The sequence below is a fragment of the Bos grunniens genome, chromosome 27, assembly GCF_055505025.1.
Source record: "Bos grunniens cultivar Pamir isolate PY7600 chromosome 27, Bosgru_T2T1.0, whole genome shotgun sequence".
In the NCBI taxonomy this organism is placed as follows: Eukaryota; Metazoa; Chordata; class Mammalia; order Artiodactyla; family Bovidae; genus Bos; species Bos grunniens.
The window spans coordinates 43265645-43286082 of NC_141191.1; the positions used below are offsets into that span (position 1 = coordinate 43265645).

The window sequence follows — 20438 nt, forward strand, 5'->3', positions numbered from 1 at the left end:
CACTGCCCTGGTGTCGGGTGCTGACGTCAGAGGCGACCAGGACCGCGGTCTTGGAGAAGCAGGTGGGCGGAGTTGGCAGGTCCTGGTGAGAAATGCAGAACCTCAGGCTCCACTTAGACTTACTGGGCCAGAATCTGCACTTTAACAAGAAACCTCCGGAGTCTAGATTCGCTGGTACTTAAATTGTTATTGACTACGTTAAGGCTTATGGTGATGTGTCTGGAGGAAGTTTCAGGTCCTGTCATCTCTGCCATGTACCCTCTTCTCGGACTGCTTCTCTGGGATGTGTCTGTATTTCCACAGGGCGTGCTTTAGAGAAGGATTCCCGTACAACCTAGTCTAAACAGAGCCCCACACAGTCTGCCCAGGCAGGCAGGGTGTCTTCCCCTGCAGTGGGGAGAGAGGCGAGAGCGGGCAGACAGGGAGCCCGGCGGGGAGGCAGCTTGGGAAGCCCCTGAGGTCACACGCTTCTGGGACGGCCGTCACCAGAGCTGCGCCTTCAAGCCAGCTCTCAGAACAAACAAGCAGACAGACGAGGAGAGGAACTTACGGGAACTATTGCCCTCAGCCCAGAAAGCAGCAGTGCAATACCAGGCACAGCATTGACGTTCAGGGGTTTCCAGGGTCAGCCAGACTCCTGCAGACATTAACATGGCTGAGCGTATAGAAACTCCCCAAAGCCCTAGGCTGTCCTTCGTTGGGGCCTGTGTTTGCTTGTGTGTGGGCCCTGTGCCGTGGGGCATGGTGGGAGTGTATGCGGTGTGTGTGTGATGTGTGTGTGTGTGTATAGTGTGTGTGTGTGCAGCGTGTGTGGTGTGTGTGTGCAGGGTGAGTGCGTGCAGGGTGTGTATGGTGTGTGTGTATTTGGGGTGTGTGTTTGTATATGCAGGGTGTGTCAGCGATATGTGTGGGGTGTGAGTATGTGGTGTGTATATATGTGTGGGTGTGTATGTGTGTGTATAGTGTGTGTATGCAAGGTGTGTGTATGTGGGGTGTGTATATTCAGGGTATACATGGTGCGTGTGTGTATTGAGGGTGTGTGTGTATGCAGGATGTCAGCAATGTGTTTGGGGGGTGTGAGTGTGTGGTGTGTATGTGGGGTGTATGTGTGGTGTGTGTGTGTATGTGTATAGGATGTGTGTATGTGGGGTGTGTATATTCAGGGTGTGTGTGTGGTGTGTGTGGGGGTGTGAGAGTGGTGTGTGTGTGTGGGGTGTGTGTTTATGTGGTGTGTGTATGCGGGGTGTGTGTGTGTCTGATGTGTGAGGGGGTGTGAGTGTGTGGTGTGTGTGTGTATGTGGTGTGTGTGGTGTGTGTATATATGGGGGTGTGTGTGGTGTGTGTGCATCTGATGTATGTGTGGGGTGTGAGTGTGTGTGTTTCGGGTGTGTATGCAGGATTTGTCAGCGATGTGTGTGTGGGGTGTGAGAATGGTGTGTGTGTGGGGGGTGTGTGTTTATGTGGTGTGTGTATGCAGGGTGTGTGTATATCTGATGTGTGACGGGGTGTGTGTGGTGTGTGTGTGTATGTGGGGGGTGTGTGTGTGTGTGGTGTGTATGTATGTGGGTGTCTGTGTGTGTGTGTGGTGTGTGTATGTGGGGTGTGTGTGTACGTGTTGGGTGTGTGTGTGTTTTAGGTGTCTCTGTGTTGGTGTGACCCTGTTGGACACACCCTTTCTCCCTTTACTGGAATGTTCTGGGCTTTACTTCCCGTTGACCACCCCCCGGCCCCCTGCAGCAGGCCCCAGTCTCTGAGAGTCCTGGGGAGGAGTTCCAGGGTGGAGAAAAGACTGGTTTCCTATCATCAGATCTCTGTTCCCCACCCTGCTGTCTCTTTTGCCCTCGTTCTTAGCTGCTTCGGCGTGTATTTTCTTTTTTTTTTTTTTTCCGGTGTGTATTTTCTAAGAACAAGGGCCGTCTCTTACAGCACCGCAGTGTGGTTATCAAGCCCAGGAAGTTCAGTGTTGATATGATACTGTTATCTAATCAACATTACGTATTCTGATTCTGTCAATTGTCCGGTAGTCTTCCTGGTAGCAATGTTTTTCTCGGTCGAGATTTGTTCCACAATCTCCTGTTGCATTTAGTGGTCCTGTCTCTGTACTCCGAAACAGGTCCTCAGGCTTTCTTCGTGTTTCTTGATGTTTTGGAAAGATACAGACCAATTCTTCTGCAGAATTGGATCTCTCACGTTTCCTCAATGTTGGATTCGGGTGGTGCCTGTTTGGAAGGGAGACCACAGTAGCAACCTCGTGTCCTTCTCGGGACACGTGAGGCCAGTTCGCTGCACCGGTGGTGATGCTGGTTTCCATCACTCAGCTGAAGTGTTGTCGGCCAGGTTCCCCGTGCAAGGATACTACTCTCCTCTTTGGAATTAGTATGTTACTTGGGAGGAAGCACCCAAGACAATACAAATGCCATTTTCCTCCTCAAATTTTCAGCCACTAGTTTTAACATCCATTGATGGTTTTCTGACTCCATTGCTCCTTCTGTATTAGCTGGCATTCTACTCTGCGGAAGAGCTTTTATTTCTCTCCTATATTTGAGTCCTCATGATTATGTGTATCCGTGTGTACCTGTGAAGAAACCCTTCCCCCTTACTTCATGAGCCTTTTCTGGTCTCCTCTGTCCAGAGTCACCGAGAACCAGCCGGAGCACCCAGAGCAGGGAGCTGCCTGGGGTGGGGCCGTGGGGGATGGGGGCCCAGGAGAGCCTTCACAGCTGGGGGTGGGAGGGGTCATAATCTTGGTTCCAAACTGAGGTCTCCATACAGCTTGGAAGTGTGGATTTCTTCACGCTTACTCACAGACACTAAAACCCCTTCTCTGAGAGCAGAAACCCGGACAGAACACAACCACGTTCCCCCTCCTCTTCCGTTCAGACACCCTTCTCTTCCCACCCCCACCTCCGCCTCCACCAGCCACCCCAGGGTGTCTGTTCCAAAGTCAGTAGCGAATGTCTCTGCCTGAGGACTGGAGAAGGCCTCAAGGTGTCAGAAAGTTTGGTGTTGTTCAGTTGCTCAGTCGTGTCCAACTTTTTGTGACCCATGGACTGCATCACTCCAGGCCTCCCTGTCCATCACCAACTCCCAGAGTTTACTCAAATTCATGTCCATCAAGTCAATGATGCCATCCAACCATCTCATCCTCTGTCGTCCCCTTCTCCTCCCACCTTCAATCTTTCCCAGCATCAGGGTCTTTTCAAATGAGTCAGTTCTTCACATCAGGTGGCCAAAGTATTGGAGTTTCAGCTTCAGCATCAGCCCTTCCAATGATTATTCAGGACAGATTTCCTTTAGGATGGACTGGTTTGGTCTCCTTACTGTCCAACGGACTCTCAAGAGTCTTCTCCAAACCACAGTTCAAAAGCATGAATTCTTGGGCACTCAGCCTTCTTTGGTCCAGTTCTCACATCCATACATGACTACTGGAAAAACCATTAAAAGAAAGTATACCTTACCATTACAAACTAGAAAACCGAATGGATAGGTCCCAGTAACCCTTTATGCCTCTTGTTTTTCCAAAGTAAACAAGCTTCTATCCAGTCTGTGATAGCACTGGAAACTTCTTGAACACTCTTTATTTAGGAACTTTAATCAAGAGCAGGGCATAGGCTGCCAAACTGTAGGAGATACCCCATCCACGTTACTGAGAAACTGGCTTTAAAATTTCAGCAGAGTTTAGAGAGGGATTGGGGTCGCTTTGTTGCCAGAGCATCTGTACTTACAGTTTGCTTCATGCACTTGCTTTATTTAGTTTTATTTTAGCTCAATTAAGGAATGAAAGAGAAAATCTCTTAATTGGTCAGGTGGCTTGCTAGGAACAAGATTTTATGGAAGTTTTCTTTTTGGCCATATGGAATTATTTGTCAAATATACAAAGTCAGAGAAACAAATGAGGAAACAGATTAACGTGTTGTTTTCTCTCTGAATCTGCCAGTGCAACATGGTCTCCCATCCTGAGCTGGTGGGCTGGCTGAACTCACAGTGACTGTCCCGTGACCCAGGCTCGAGGGCGGCAGCCTCAGGTTTTGGAACTGCCTTCATTTCCTTTTCAAATAGTGTAGAGATTACTCTGGGAGTCCCAGGTGGCACCATGGTAAAGAATCAGCCTGTCAATGCAGGAGATGCTGGAGACCCAGGTTTGATTTCTGGGTGGGGAAGATCCCCTGGAGGAAGAAATGGCAGCCCACTCCAGTATTCTTGCCTGGACAATCCCATGGACAGAGGAGCCTGGTGGGCTACAGTCCATGGGGTCGCACAGAGTCGGACACGACTGAGCGACTGAGCACGCACACACAGAGATTACTCTGTTGCTCGCTTTTGCCTTAGCCAGCTGGACGACATCAGTTGCTGTAAGGATGGGGAAGTCTGCCAAGGGAATTCATGCGTGTGTGTGACATTTACATTAACTGGGTGGGCTTGCAGATGGGTCATCTAAAGCCTTAATATTATTAATAAGCTACAGTATTAAGTTGGTCCACACAATCCACATGAAAAAGATATACATTAGAAAAACCAGGTCTCTTAAGCTGGTTTTCCTTCATACAAATACGTTCAGAGGGTAAGAACCTGTTTCGCTCTTTTTTGTCTTTGCGTAAGATTCACCAAGGCATCCGGTCTTTCTGTTCTCCATGTTAAGTTAGAAATTTAACTCCTGAAGTTGTCATGGGTCAAAAGAAAAGGAACAAAGTTTCCAGATATTTATGAGTCAGTGAATGAACAAATTACAATCGTTTAAAAACCATTTAGAATTTATAAAGAAATACATCAATTACATTTTTTACAATGGCTTTTATCTAGTTGTAAAAGCAATCCATGTGTATAATGGAAATATTGGGGAAAAAAGAGATAATAATAAATAAGAGATAAATAAGTAAAAAGATATAAATGATAACTAAGAAATAAGAATAAAAAATAAATTTAATGTTCACTCTTGATTTCACTAGCCAGTGTTTGTAGCTCCTCTTAATATTTTGGAGTGTTTTTTCCAAGTCTTTTTCTGTGCAAATGTAATGCATACATGCTTTAACATGGTTTGTTATCTGTAGTTTTCATCTTGCTTTTTACATTGAACGTTTTATTGTGGTTATTTCTCACGTTGTTAAGAATTAGTTTTAATGATTGCACAATACTAAATTTTAAAAGTCTTCCTGCCAGCCTGGAACTTAAGGACTGCTTCTGACTTCATGCCAATAAGACAAATACTTCTGTGGAACCTGTGCATGTAAATCTTAGTTTGCATGTTTGGTTATTTCCTTGGGAACATCCATGGTCTCTTGGAGTGAAAGCAGAAACTAAGCCTAGGCCCCACGTCCTAGGAAAGAATTAAGCCGTCTCAGCCCTGTTAGATTCCTCAGGATCCTTTTTTTTTGCTAAAGGGAAAGGACCAGTCATATTCACACCCCTCTTTAGCCCACAATGTTGTCCTCACAAAAACAGCACTACCAAACTGAACCTTGGTGCTCTGGCCCAAAACATATTTTTCTTTCTTTGGGGCGTGGAGGATAAGCCAAGATGGCAGCTTGCCCAAAAGTGATACAAGAACCTTGTGCAGGGAAAGTTTTGTTTGATAGGACCTGAGAGAATATTTTTTTCTTTTTTAAGTTTTATTAAGGCAAAATATGTTCCCCGGGTTAGAAAGATAAAGTTTCTTCCCACATGCCTGGACTGGCTCCTCCCAACATGCTGCTCATTCTCCTGTAGACACACCACTTCGATGACCTGAGAAGGACTTTACACCCTGAAAAGAGAGATAAAGGGAACTCAAGAGCGTGAACTCCTTTATCACAGAGATGCAGAGATGCTCATGCGGTTCTTCACTGTCAACTGTAGAACCCTTTGTTCCTCTTTCTAAAGTGCCTTTGTATTTCTTGGAACGAGCCGGCTCGCTCTCTCCCAGCTGTCGGAAATGCAGGAGAACTTCATGGAAAGCAAGAGTGTCTATTGTTCCCTGGAAAGTTAGAGGTGAGCTCCTGTCACATGGTCCCCGTCACCACGTGCCCTCTCTGCAGAGAGTGTTGCAGTGGTCACCGAAAGTGTCTGTCCTACAGGAAGTGTGCTTCCTGTTCCCAGAGGAGCAGGCCCTGCTGCCTTGGGAGGACCTTCCTGTCCTGGTTCTGTCTTGACTGATTATCATGTGACTTTGAAAGCAGTTCGGGGAGCTTGTTCTGGAAAAGATGATAACTTAAAAAGATCCATATACTAGAATAAGTTAACATAAGTTATGAAGGATAAGAAAAAGCAAAAAGCAAAAGAAAACAGAGATAGACACCAATAATGAGTTGGAGATTTGGTTGATATGCAAGTGAATACCATTATATATTCAGTAACTTTTTCTATTTGCCAGGAACTCTAGAAAATATTTTTCTTTTCTTTTTTTTTTTTTTCCTAATTGTATTTTATTTTTAAACTTTACATAATTGTAATATTTTTCCAATTCAGTGGCAGCCTTGGTCCATGAAATCATTTAAGTGAGTGGTCACAATTTTTAATGAAATAGGATATGAAGGGCTAGAATAGAAAATATCAGAGGATATTACCCAAAGTAAGGGTATTATTTGCCAAATTGTATGTTAACAAATGTATGTGTGTATTTGTATCTTGGGTTATGATATAAAGCGTGTTTCTTACTGTGGCCATAGTAAAAACAAAGTTTGAAAACCAAAATTTAGGGCTGAGTTTTCTAGAAGCCAGTGGTAAGAGGGAACCATTATACAAATTTTGCTGGTCATTTCCTGCAGCTATGCACACACACACAAATTTTTTTGCTATTCTTTACAAAAAGGAAAAATGAATAACATGCTAAACAACCTCTTTACAGAAGACTCTGGTGATTTAAGGCTGTTTCTTTCCATGTCACATAAGTGACAGCATTGCTCTACACTCCACGGGATGTCTGAAATTATCCCATGTGTACTTTAGGTCCAATCACGGCTTTTTACCGTGTATGTCAATGTTTTTATGACTGCTGAGTGGGAAACATGAGCTATTTATTAAAGTCTCATAAATAAACTTATTTTTGAAGCAAAATGAACATGCGTCCCATTAAAACATACTGTAAAATGCATGCATCCATTCCTCGGGAAAATGGTTCCAGGGACTCATTGTTTTGCAACTAAGTATACAAGTCATCCTCACACTACCTGATACATTTTCACAAAGTACAGGCACCCCCGTAGCCAGCCACCGTTCACATCATGAGATTGAGCACTGACAGGAAGAATAAACTGTCCCTCTTCCCCCTCAGTTTCTGCCCCCAAAGACGGAACTTTCCTGAGTTCTAAAACTACAGATTAGTTTTGCTATTTTTGAGTTTTATATAAGGGGATCATGTAGAATGTACTCCTTATGTCTGACTTGTTTTTGCTTAATATTATGTTTGTGAGGCATTCCATCATTTGTGATTTATATTTCATTGTGGGCATATATCCTTTCTACTGGAGGATGAATATTTTAATTGTTTCCAGCTTGGGCTATGAGAAGTACAGCTATGGACATTTTTGTATAGATCTTTTGGTGAATATGTGTATGCACCGCTGTTGAGTTTGAGGATGAAATTGCTGTTCATAAATATATATGTGTGTATATACACACATATATAGATAGATATTCAGTTTTATGAGATATTATAGTGTCTCAGAGCCTGATCATACTTGTGCCTGGAGATTCACCAGTGTCTCAGTAATAAGAACAAGCACAGATGTGTTCTTTTCAATTCCTTTGTCTTTATTTGGGAAAATTTGGAAAATATAGGTATACAGAATAAATGGGCTTCCCTCATAGCTCAGTTGGTAAAGAATCTGCCTGCAACGCGGGAGACCCAGGTTTGATCCCTGGGTCGGGAAGATCCCCTGGAGAAGGAAATAGCAATACCCACTGTGTACCACTCCAGTATTCTTGCCTAGAGAATCCCATGGACAGAGGAGCCTGGCAGGTCCATGGGGTCACAAAGAGTCGGACACAAGTGAAGTAACAGCATATAGAATAAAATTTGAATCCCAATAACCCGCCACTCAAAGATGACCACTTTAGCAATTAATTGTATATTCTTTGAGCTCTTTGCCATTATAGATAACATTACATGAGCATCTTTGTCACTGAGGCTTCATGTGTGTGAATGTGTGTGTATGTGTATATATATATATATATATAAATGATATATATCCATAATCATTTATATAAGATAAGATATATATCCATAACCATTTATGTAAGATAAATTCAAAGAAGAAGAAGTGCTGAATAAAAGAATGTGGAAGTGAAAAACTTCAGGCTTTTGATGCCCTCACTAGCATTTTACTAGCTAGATGTGTGGGAAAGAGCACGCAGTACGTGGGTGAAAGTCAAAGAAGTCACAGGTAAGAAAGAATATTCTGGCACCAGAGGACTGGCAAGAAAGCCTCTAAGGATTCTCCTATGTGATGATTCTGTAGTCCTTGTTTGCTTTTTTCCTTTTAGAAAGAGGAAATAGTTTTTAATCTTTTAAGAAATAGATTTTTTGGGGGGTAGCTGCCACTGAATTTGGAGGCATATATCCTCTTACAGTTTGTCTTTACAGTTAATTATGTTGCTCCAATTCCAACCATGTGCCCTTGGTCAAAAGAATCATTACAAAGTTCGTTCTGGTCTGTAATCCAGACAGACATCCTCAACACTCGGTTCTGCTGTTGCTCCTTCGTGGGTAGTGGTTTTCCTACCAGGCTTTGTTTGCAGATCCCCTGGGGGTGGTTTTCCAGAGGGATGAATGCCATCTTTGTTCAAAGGGGCAGGAGAGAGAATAATTGAATTCTACTGAAGAGAGGAGACAGTAAGCCGATCCTGCGTTTCCATTGCTGTTGGAAAAAGAACAGTAAATGACAGCAAAATTGAATAGCTTGATACTTGCACGGTACAAATGACCCAGCGGAAGAGATGTGTTGAGAAGGAGAGAGGATTTGATCTCTGCCTTTCAGTTCTCAGTCATTGTCAACCACCAAGTACAAAAATTGGCTCAGCAAACCTTAGTTTCATCCAGGATACTAGACAGAGAGCCAAGAGATTTTTTTTTCCTGCTAAGTTGCCCAGGATTGATCTTTTGTGGATATGTTTACATTGGTCAATGAAGTCGGGGTACTTTATTTTGCTACAGTAGTGCCTTTTACACTGTGGGTTGGGCCCTATTTGTGGGTAAGGAAATCAATTTAGTAGGTTATTAGTAATTTTTCTTTAATGAAATAGTATATTATAAAGAATAGGATAGCGTTAATGAAATAGAAAATATCCAAATACACCACATGAGCAAGAATATGATCTTACGGACCTTTCGTTTTAGCTAGATATGCGTGTGCGTGTGCGTGCTACGTCACTTCCGTCGTGTCTGACTCTTTTCTGTCCTATGGACTGTAGCCCACCAGGCTCCTGTGTCCATGGCTACTTCAGGCAAGAACACTGGAGTGGGCTGCCATTCCCTCCTCCAGAGGACCCCTGACCCCGGGATTGAACTTGAGTGTCTTGCATTTCCTGGCAGGCAGGTTCTTTACCACTAGCGCCACCTGCGACACGTCCGAATATACGGACATGTGTTATAGATTAGGACAAGCTTCTTATTGTGTGTCATGATCAAATAATTACTGCTGGGAATTTTTTACACTAGAGATTTTTTTTTCTTGGAATATTTTTATGTATACACAAGTTTCTAAAAGGTGTATCTTTGGAATTGAACAGATTAAACTGTGGGGTTTGGGGTTCAAGGGAACAGGGAGTCTTCGTGTTCATATAGATAGCAATTACCTTCTTGTTGATCAAAAGTACAAGTAGAAAAAGCTTGGCTTATCCGAATCTGTCTTTATTATGGTCCCATGTAGAAGGCAACTGATAATGACACCTCAAATGTCGTATGGAAAACACCCAAAATTAGAAAACTGCTCTAGTGATTTTCAAATACCGACCAACCCATCATACTTTGATAGAAGGATGGCTTTTGGTAACATTACATACCCACTTGCCTGAGACTTCACCAGACAGGGGGATCACTAGCAGTTGATTATGATGACATGTGCTAATTTTCAACTTCTACTATGATTATTTAATAATAGAGTAAGTTTTCATGCATACCAAAATTTCCCCCCTAATTCAGCTTCATTCAAATGTATATTTAATTGCTTTGAGTTAACATTAAGTGAACTCAAGAACTTGAATAAGATCTAGCAGGTGACCTGATTGTGTGTAAGTTTCCCATATGTGGGAGATATGCATATAAATATGTATATACAGGTCCTATTAGTATTAATACTTTATGTTAAGTACATCCATTCATTGGTGCTTCCTCCTTATGGAACCAAAGAAAGTGAATGCTATAAATAAAGATAATCATTCTAGAAAAAAACAGTGGCTGCCTCGGAAGGGAGCTAGTTGAGAGGGGTTTGGGGATGGTGTTTGGACTGGCAGGATGGAAAGTTTGGGTTTGATTAGTAGTATCTGTGATGGCATGGGAAGGGGACAGCAGTGACATCCATACCTTGTGTTTGTCTTTGAAATTTTTAACCTAGGAGCTCTTTATGGATCTTGGAAACATGAGTTGCTTCCTCCATTTCACTGGGAGCAGAAACGAACAGCAGGTGGAAATAGCCCAGAATTAAACCTTTTTTTTTCCTCTGTTCCCTTTTTTTTAATTAATTATACTTGATTTGCAATATTGTATCAGTTTCAGGTGTGCGGCACAGTGATTCAGTATTTTTATACATTATACTTCATTTACATTATTCATTATACTTCATTGCTCTTGTTTCGTTTCTCTTCCTATCCATCTGTTAATAGATTATGTGCGGTAATGCCTGACGCATGTTTATGCCTGTTTGCCCCTTTCCATTCCCATTGCCACTGGTGCGGTTGTGACCCTGCTCTCTAGATCATGCCCTGCTTCTGGAGTTTACAGTGTTTGATAAGGTCAAGGGTCATGGGCTCCTTTGAAAACCATGTGAAAGCTCTGTCCTATTTCTAGGAAAACTGAAAGTCTACACAGACTCCCGTCAATGTGCTCAGGAAGGCTGTGAGCTCCCTGAGGTCTGTGCTGAATTACAAACCCCTCATCTGTTTCTCTCCCTCCCATCTACCCCATAGGTTTTATCAGAGTAACATTTCTAACACACATTTGGGTCATATTGCTCTCTGCTTAGAACCAATTCATTTCCCCATTGCCTTCAGAACAGAAAGAAGTCAAATCTGCTTGGATTGGGCTCCAAGCTCTTTTTTTATTTTTAGCAAAATGTATTTGGCATATAACATTGTGTCAATGTAAGGTGTGTAACATGGTAGATTGACACATTTATATATGGGATAATTAGCACCTGTTACATCACATAATTGGAGAAGGAAATGGCAACCCACTCCAGTGTTCTTGCCTGGAAAATCTCATGGACGGAGGAGCCTGGCGGGCTACAGTCCATGGGGTCACAAACATCACATAATTATCCTTTCTTTTCAGTGGTCCCAGCTCTTTCCAGTTCTCACCTTTGCAGCTTTTTTGCCTTTCTTCCTTCTCTGCGTCTTCCTCCCAAATACACAACCTCTGAGTCTAACCAGAACACTTGCTCCCTCCCTCCGTGGTTCGTGCACTTTGCTTCCACGGCTCTTGCTCCCTAAACATCCTTTTCTGTCTATTCAGGCCCTTTCTAACCTTCAAGCGCAGTGTCTGCTCTGACTCTCAGATATTCCTGTAGATGGAGCTCTCTATGCCAGTGAATGCCTTGTGTAGCGTCCTGTCCATCACAAGGGGGCCCAGGTGTGACTGAGAGGCTGCCCCCGAGGGCAGGACCTGAACTGGAGGATAAGAAGGACAACAAGCCTAAGGGATTGATTTTTTGCTAGACTTTATGCATTCACTCCCTTTTTATGATTATACGATAACCGGTAAGAGAGGAACTGAGAAGGCTTACTAACAGATGCAAATGAAAGATATAAAGCATATGAGAAGTCAATTGTTGGAATTTGAATTTATAAGTCAAACAAACAAAAAAAAAAAAGCAGGGCTGCCCTTGTTCCTGGACACCTGGGGCCGGCTGAGTGGTTCTGAGCATCTTGGGTGCGCTCCTATGTATGGGGCTTGGCTGCTCTAGGCTGGTCTAGAATGGTCTTGGTTGAGGCATGAGTCAACTCCATCCTGTGTTTCTCAGGCATGACAGGCTAGCCCCGGTGCGTTCTCATGGCAGTTACAGAGGAGCAAAGAAAGCACATAAACGTAGCAAGAACTTTTCCAAACTTCTCCATGAGCATACTTGCTAACATGCCATTGGCTGAAGCAAGTCACATGACCAAAACCAAACTTAAAGGAGGCAGGACCCAACCTCTTTGGGAAGAGGAGCTCCAAAGGGCAGGTAGGGCTGAGGATGCGCCATGAATGCAATGGAGTTGGTCAATATCAGGCTCTATGGGATCAGACAGGAGACCTGAGAACAAAGATAGAGAGGTAGATGATATTCATTTTCTGCTGTAAGAGTAACCCTTTTTAAATGAAAACTTTGCAATAAAATACACATTATGTATTCTCTAGTTCATTCTTTAGAGTTCATTTGTACATAGTTATAGGCTAAAAAAAATAGACCAAGTAAAGAGTCATTTATAAATAACATATTAATAAACCAAGTTAAAGGAGCTTTATTTATCCTTTAACCTTCAATTTGCATTAATTGGGAGCAGTCACGGGAAGTGGTGCCAACCTTACCTCAGGTCAGATGGCTTAACAAAATGAACTGTTTCATGCCCAGAAATAAATGTCTTCCAAACATAAATATGAATCAGTTATAAAAAAGAATCTTTTGGAAGTACAAAATAACCACACTGCTAATATATTTGTGTCCCAGTTGAAAGCGTCTCAAGAACACACATTCTGGGCTAAAGTTGTCCCAAGGAGTGATTCTCATTTTTGCTTTGAATCTTGTATAAACAAACCGGGATGCCTTCTTTGAGCCATGAGCAAATCCACAGCTCCCTGTTTTCTGAAGAGAAGAAGAATTAAAGATGGGACTGTTTAAGTTGGAAAGGTCTGGGGCTTGACCTTGCTACTTTAAATTTCCTTCATCACTAGGAAATTGCTTTGAATTCGTCTGCTTGGAGAACTCTAATTTGGTTTGTTCTTGGTTTGAACCACACCATGAAAGAGATGCTGTCCATTTGTATTATAGCAAAACTTGGAAGCCACCTCAGTGACACTGTTCTCCAGTTTTCCTCTCTGCTGTTTTCATCTTTAAACCTGAGCTTGTTCTCAGTAATTCAGAATGAGACCCCTGACATCTTACTGCCTGAGTGAGCGTCCCAGCTAGTCTCTGCTTCACAGTTTGCCTTTGGACAAAATTTTACACCTTTCTCTGCCTCTCTTTTCCTCGTGTGAACAATGGGGTTATTAATAATGCCTACCTCATACAAGCATTGTGATTATTAAATTAAATGAAATTCTGAGAAAATTAGCGAACCCAGCCCACAAAACGTGCTTAGGAAGTGTTATGTATTAAATTGCTTATTGTTGTTATTAATTATTGAGAATGTTTAGCTTGTTTTCACTGACTTGGATTCACAAATATTCTCTAAAATCCAAATCAGATTTATACCCTCAAAAAATAAATTGAGATTCAATATTATTTTCATACAAAGGCAAAGTTTGTTTTTAGGTATTAGTGTTGAAGACAGTGGTTGTCTATCTACTCACATTTAAAGCCACAACAGTTACAGACACAAACTTCTTCCTGCCTTGTCAACTCCTTAATATTGATTGAAAAGGGAAGAAGATTTATAATAAGCAGATGAATTTTTAGCAAACGTTTTGCCTTTTACCACACCTAATGTTCACTCTGCATGGAGCCAGAGTATAGAAGAAAGAGCAGCATCTTGAGAAGCTGAGTGGAGTTGCCGAGAAAACTTACACATGCACACCTACATACGCACACACACACACATAAGTAGCACACAGTTTAATGCCATGACAGCGGCTTTGATGGTGCTTGGGGGAAAGGCAGTGAGCTAAGACTGAGCTAGAGCGCTCTCAACATGGTCAGGTCACACACATAACACTGAGTCCAAATGTAGAACAACAGATACATGTACTTAGATTCATACCATACACGCAAACGCTGTTCCTTGTCCTGGGGACTCATATTGTAAGTGTTTAAAGGAAAAAAAAAAAAAGCCTACTGGAAACATGCAAACAAATTGGTGGTCTGACCTTGGAGCAGGTCGTCAAGGAGATTTACCTATGCTCCATTTTGTTTGACTTTTTTTAAAAGAGCGGATAATAACAGGTCCGTGGTCCATTCTGGGTAGAGGGGACCCAGATGTTTGTCTCGCCCTCGCCAACCTCTGCTTCCCCGTGATTTCTAAGCTCCTCACAACAGCAGCCATGGGCCCACAGTCACTGGAAGAGCAGCCCCTCGCTTGCTGTGCAGACAGGCACTGGAGGCGTCATCTCTTGCGAGAGCAAACGCCCTAGTTTCTCTTTCATCTGTTTAGAAGACACGGGGGAAGTGTCCCCAGCATCACCGCACTTGCCACCATCCAGCATCTCCGTGGTCCTCTCGGCCCCGCCTCCTGCCGACTCACAGGGGCACAGCCGCAGCTGGGGCGTGTTAGGACCCACCCTGGGGACCTTCTTCTGACACCCAGCTGCACAGTGTTTAGCACAGAAGTTCTAAATTGTTTAAGTTCACGTTTGCCTTTTAGACCTCTTCCAAGGCCGGGAATCCTGTGCACAGGAAAGTAGGTCCTTGGGACTCAGAAACCCTGTCCCATCCCAAAATGTGTTATTAGAATCCTTGTGTTAAAGTCCCTTTCTCTGAAACCGGCTCCTCTTTGGAATGGGGTTTTATCTAAGTCTATTTGCATGTATTCAAAATCAGAGACAGCTCTGAAACCAGACCCTATTCAAACATAGAAGAACAGTGGCGGATTAAGCAAATGTTGGGGGACTTTAAAACAAAAAAACACTTTTGTTTATCTTCTTATGTTTCTCTTTTTCCAGATCTGCAGTCTCCCTCCCACTGGCCGTCCTGCGTGGGTGCCAAGTTCCACACGGGGTCTCATGGATCGGCAGGTCAGATGTTGCGCTTGTTTGCAGATTCGTGATTTTATGATTGTCACTTTGCGGCATTCTGGGAATGATCTTCTTGCTTATGCATTGCTGGTGTTGTTATTTAAGATAGTTTTGAACTCTGTAGGTATTGAGGAGAAATACAAAGCATTCAGCCAGTTAAAAATAAACATAATGGAGAAAAGGATGCTTCGAATTCCCTTGGGGAAAAAAAGTAATAACTGGGAGCAGAGAGAAAGGAGCCCTCTTGTCATTTGTTATGTGGGAAAACGGTGGATGCAGAACCAGAGTTCCCTCCAACCTCCCTTCCTTGAGTGCTAAAGAAGGCAGAAGGATCACATCTCTACCCTGGGTCGGAGCGAGTCAGGTAGACGAAAGCAACTGTGCAGTGAAGACCCGCTTTCTACACGGACAAGTCTCCCAGCCTCCCTCCAGTCCCCCACTGTTGATATTTGGAGTGCTGGATGGCATTTGGAACCCGGTTTGTTGACGTTATTATAACAACGGTTTCAGTTTGTCTCTGCAGTTAAGATCGTGTCAGCACTTCCCTCTCTGTGTTTATTATTTTTAGCAGTTTAAAAGCTAACCAGGAAAGATGGCTTTCTGGCGGCGAGGTGACATTCCGGCTGGGCCGGGGTCTGTGGCGTCTGTGCAGCCCTGGCTGGCGGTGGAGCCGGGCCTCCTGAATGCTGTCTTTGTGCCTGCCATCGCCAGCGCCTCTGGCCTATTGTCCAGCCGCCTCGGTTGGGGTGGCGCTATCTGATTGTCGCCAGTGCTAATATTACAGAGCTCGGGGCCCTGGCCTCCCCGGGGGCCCCTCGTCTGGCTGCCGCTGTCTCCCAGCCTTCCCTCCAGGGGGCCAGTCCCGGCTCTCATATCAGAAACACGATTTGTAATTTATAGAATGTTCCAGGGAGAGGGATCGGTAAGAATCGGCTAGACCTGCACTTCTCCAACTTAAAATTTTTTTTTTTTACAAAGAACACTTGAATGCAGTCTTCCAGTGAAAGGCAATTTGTAAGACACGGAAAAGTACAGCTGTTCTGCTGGGAGGAGAGGAGCCCACGCTTCTGCTCGCATGCCATCCACCCCCAGTCAAGGTGGCTTCTCAGGCTCCCAGGAAACCTGCAGCTCCTCAGAAGACTTGCCCACTGTTTTCACAGGGCAGGCCCCTCAATTTGCAGATAAGAAAGCCAAGAGGTGTTTTATAGATGCTTAAAACATGAGACATTAGTCACTTAAAAACTACACTGTATTCATCCATTTTTACCTTGTTCTGAAAAAGGCACAATGATTCTGTGATGATAGCAATCAAAATAGTGGTTACCCTGGGGAGAGACCAGCTTGGCTGGGCAGGGGCACGGGGAATTTTCTGGGGTGATAGACACGTCTGTCTTCATAGACGTGTGTGCTACATGGCACTTGTCAAAACCCGTTTCCTTTTTGCCATACGTAAAGTCTACCTCTGTTAAAAAACGAAAGCAACAAAGGAAAATGAAGCAAAAACAAAACTAGCTGAGAGCAAAAAAATTACTGAGAACTTCCTGAAATACTGAAAATACTGATGGTCTTTCTTAAAGCCACGTGCACTCTTTGTTGAGTGGGGTTTATAGTCATTATGCAAAGTTGGAGAAGACAAGAGGCCACGCTGCTTTTCCAGCACTTTCTTTGTTCAATAACTACCAAAACTAGAAAAAAAAAAAAACCTCAGAGAATTTCAGACAACAGAACCCCTGAATACCTTCTGGCCCGTAATGCAGCTAAAGGAGAATGTAGGGGATTTCTAGGGGTTGAGGTCCCAAGTACAATACTTGATTCATGCATTTCTTGGACATGGACTGTGGATAATGCTCAGGGAATTGTCCATAATTTTTTAACCTCTACTCTTTCATCTGAATTCTCTTTGGGGACCTGTGAAATGCAAGAGTCCTTCTTCTGTATCTTTTCAGAGTGGAACTTCTGGTGAGAGGTTGGAATTCTGGCCTTTAGTGACCTGAATAAAGCATCCTTTAAAATGGGCTTTTCTCCCCCAGAAATACTTGGAGCCAAGTCTATTTGAGTTTTTGTTTGTGTGTTTTAGAAAGTCTGGCAGTAACATGGAAGGTTATCATTTGGGTTGAAACGCTTGCTGGTGTCCTGGGCCCAGGAAGATATGACCCAGTGGCCAAGCCTGCCCGTTAGAGCTTGATGAGAAAGCTGGACTGAGAAGAGCCAGGAGGTTTTAAACAGTGTCGGGTGATGGTAAGAGAGGGTCACGGGAGGCAGAGGCAGCAAGGATTTAAAGGCACAGCGTAGTTCCTGGTCCCCCGGTACACCCAAATCCACAGGTGCCCGATGCTCCCAAGTCGACACGATGATGTAGTACAGTCGACCCTCCTCATCCTTGGGCTCCGCGTCCGTGGGTTCAGCCAATCTCAGGGTGATCCAGAGCGTGCATTGTGTCCAGTGTGCTTGCCTCCGAGGCCGTGTGGCTTTCTTCAGGAAAAAAACAAACTGCTCCTTCAGTGATTTCCCAGCAAAGGGCCATGATCTAGTTCATTCACAAGATGTATCCGCAGGACCAAAAATTTAGTTCACTCTTGAAGTTATGGCAAAGCTGAATCATTCGTCAAAGAACATTTAAAATAACATTTGAAAAACCTACACATACTGCACTCTGCCTGCACGGACACGCAAATGTTCTCATCAAATCAAATTTAATTCAGCAAGATTTGTATCCAGCCAATTTAGGTTAATGTGCATAAGAGCAGAAATGAAATTGCAGGATGGAAGAGTCTGAGCAGAATTTGCTTCTTTGCAATTCAGTGCCATTTAAAAGGAATTGTTTCTTCAAGTCATTCATTATGAGTTAATTTATCCAAATGGCAAATACCAAGAATTGTGTGACTTCTCCATTCCAGGGACTTGGGACAAGTGATTCCCCCAGGGCCAACGTTCTTGAAATCTTTGTGTGTGTGTATGTATGTATGCATTTATCTACAGGGAAAGGGGTGTTTGGAAAATGCAACATATGTTTACTCAGATTTCAGTTATGCATAAAATATCAATAACTGAAGTCCAGTTGGTTGATATTTTTTCCCTCTGACTTTTGAAACTTAGCAACCTGAACCTTTTCGACCCCTAAATTGCTGACAAGGGCTGTGAACAAGTGGGAACACATCCTGGTTTGAATTTTATCTCCTTCTCCCTCCCTCAGTTATTGTCTCTATTGATGCTTTGGGGCCAATAACAACCAAGAAACTGGGTGAAAGAAAAACAGCAAAGCCTTTAACGTGCATATTCTTCTTCTCAGTTTCCAGACAAGGTAACTGAGCGGGAGGAATAAGGAACAGGGCCTGAGGATGTCGTAGCGGTCAGGCTGGGTGCGAATGCAAACCTTTCTATCTGTAAGCTCTTGTCCCAAGACGATCTGGTACTCTGTGACAAAACGGATGGGCGGAATGGATTGGAAAATGAGAGGGACGTTCAAGAGGGAAAGGACATATGTATACCCATGGCCGGTTGGTGTTGATGTGTGGCAGAAACCAATACCATCTTGTAAAGCAATTATCCTCCAATTAAAAAATGAATAAAATTTTAAAAGAAGAATAAAAAACTGATCATCATATTACACTGGCCAGAGCAGAGAAATAGCTAGAATTGGAGAGAGAACAAACTACTATGTTGGGCCTGCCTTTTGCCAAAAATCTTAAATAACAGTAAAAAAACACAAAATTTATTTTTCTCTCCAGGGCAGTTGGGGGTGGTTCTGTTACCATCAGGGACTCAGGTACCTTCTATCTTTCTGAATTTCTGTTCTCAAGCATGTGACTTTATCTTCAGGGTTACCTCCTGGGTGATCATAGCTGCTAGACTTCTAGCCCTCCCACATAAATTCAAGGCAGCAGGGAAGATGGGAAGAGGGGGGCAAAAGGCACCCATTAACAGCTGGTTTCACTCTCTAGGAGACTTTCTCTGAATTTCCCCTCATGGTTTCTGCCTGCAGTCTCATCTACTAACTCCTGGTTGCAAAAGAATCTGAAAAATGGAGCTGGAAAACGTACTTTGCATCCATAAGTGAGATCTGGTCATAATGGAATGGAGGCACCGAGAAGATTGGTCACAATCAGGCAGCTGTTGAAGGCTTTTCCGTTTTGGAGAGGCACGGTCAGGGTGGTGCTTTGGAGGAGCTGATTTTGCAGCCAGCTGGAAGCAGTGGAGGCCTCCAGTCTGTAGTGATGAGCTTTGTGTTACTAAGGTGGCATTAGGGTCAGGAGAGACCGGTGTGATGGACTTTGTGAAGAATGCATTGACCAAGGAGAATTTATTAATTTATTAGCCATGCAGTTCAAAACTGCATTTCAACAAACACATACACACACATGTTTGTGAGGTGTGTGGATGTGTATAAAAATACATTATATACATATTCATATGCCTGTACACATATGAATATGTGTGTGTGTACATTGCTGCTGCTGCTGAGTCACTCAGTCGTGTCTGACTGTGACCCCATGGACTGTAGCCCCCCAGGCTCCTCTGTCCATGGGATTCTCCAGGAAAGAATGCTGGAGTGGGTCCCATGCCCTCCTCCAGGGGGGTCTTCCTGACCCAGGGATCAAACTCGGGTCTCCTGCACTGCAGGCAGATTCTTTACCCTTGAGCCACCAGGGAAGCCCATGTATGTGCATATATATGAATAAATATATATGTGTGCATATATACTATGTACACACACACATACATATATATATATATGAATGGAAACCCAGGAAAGACATTTAGCTAAATTTCCAGGAAACAGGATCTGGATAAACAAAAACAAATCTCATGGTGTTTTTACATACGGATCATTGGCTGGGAAGGTAGCGATGCAGTCTATGGGCAATAGGTAAATAATGCACAGGTGAATAACGTACGCATACGCACAACACAAACTGCATAAAACTTTTTGAGGGCCCCTCCCACCAACTGCAATGATTTTCAAACTTTGGCATCTCTAAACAAAGAAAAAGGAAAAATAAAAAGAAGCTAAACTGTAGACTTTTAAAGGAACTAAGCGGTGAAGGCGTTGTAAATATCACTAAGAAGGGGTCATAAGAAATCAAGCTGGGGGAAACGGGAAAATCGAGGTTGAAAAGGAAACCAGATTTTCTTTCTTTGTCTCTGTCTCTCTCCTCTCACTCACTCTTCTTTCTTTAACTTTAGGAGGAGAAGGATCATACATTTGTAACTGTACAGACTTTTCATTGTGCTGTGCTAAGTCACTTTAGTCGTGTCTGACTGTTTGCGACCCTCTGGACTGTAGCCCGCCAGGCTCCTCTGTCCATGGGATTCTCCAGGCAAGAATACAGGAGTGGGCTGCCATGCTCTCCTCCAGGGGGTCTTCCCGACCCAGGGACTGAAC

At 43.5% G+C, this 20438-nt stretch overlaps 1 protein-coding gene across 29 annotated transcripts in view; it reads left to right on the top strand.

Moving 5' to 3' along the window:
• Positions 1-20438, top strand: part of THRB (thyroid hormone receptor beta) — a 445747-nt gene that overhangs the window by 172983 nt on the left and 252326 nt on the right. For 27 of the 29 annotated variants that reach the window (XM_086380846.1, XM_086380832.1, XM_086380822.1 and 24 more), the window contains exon 2: positions 14984-15055. The gene's annotated coding sequence lies outside the window, so the exon portion shown is untranslated. Of the gene's footprint in view, positions 1-5691; positions 5965-14983; positions 15056-20438 lie in introns of those variants that run through there. The other 2 variants (XM_086380843.1, XM_086380828.1) reach the window with 2 other exon arrangements.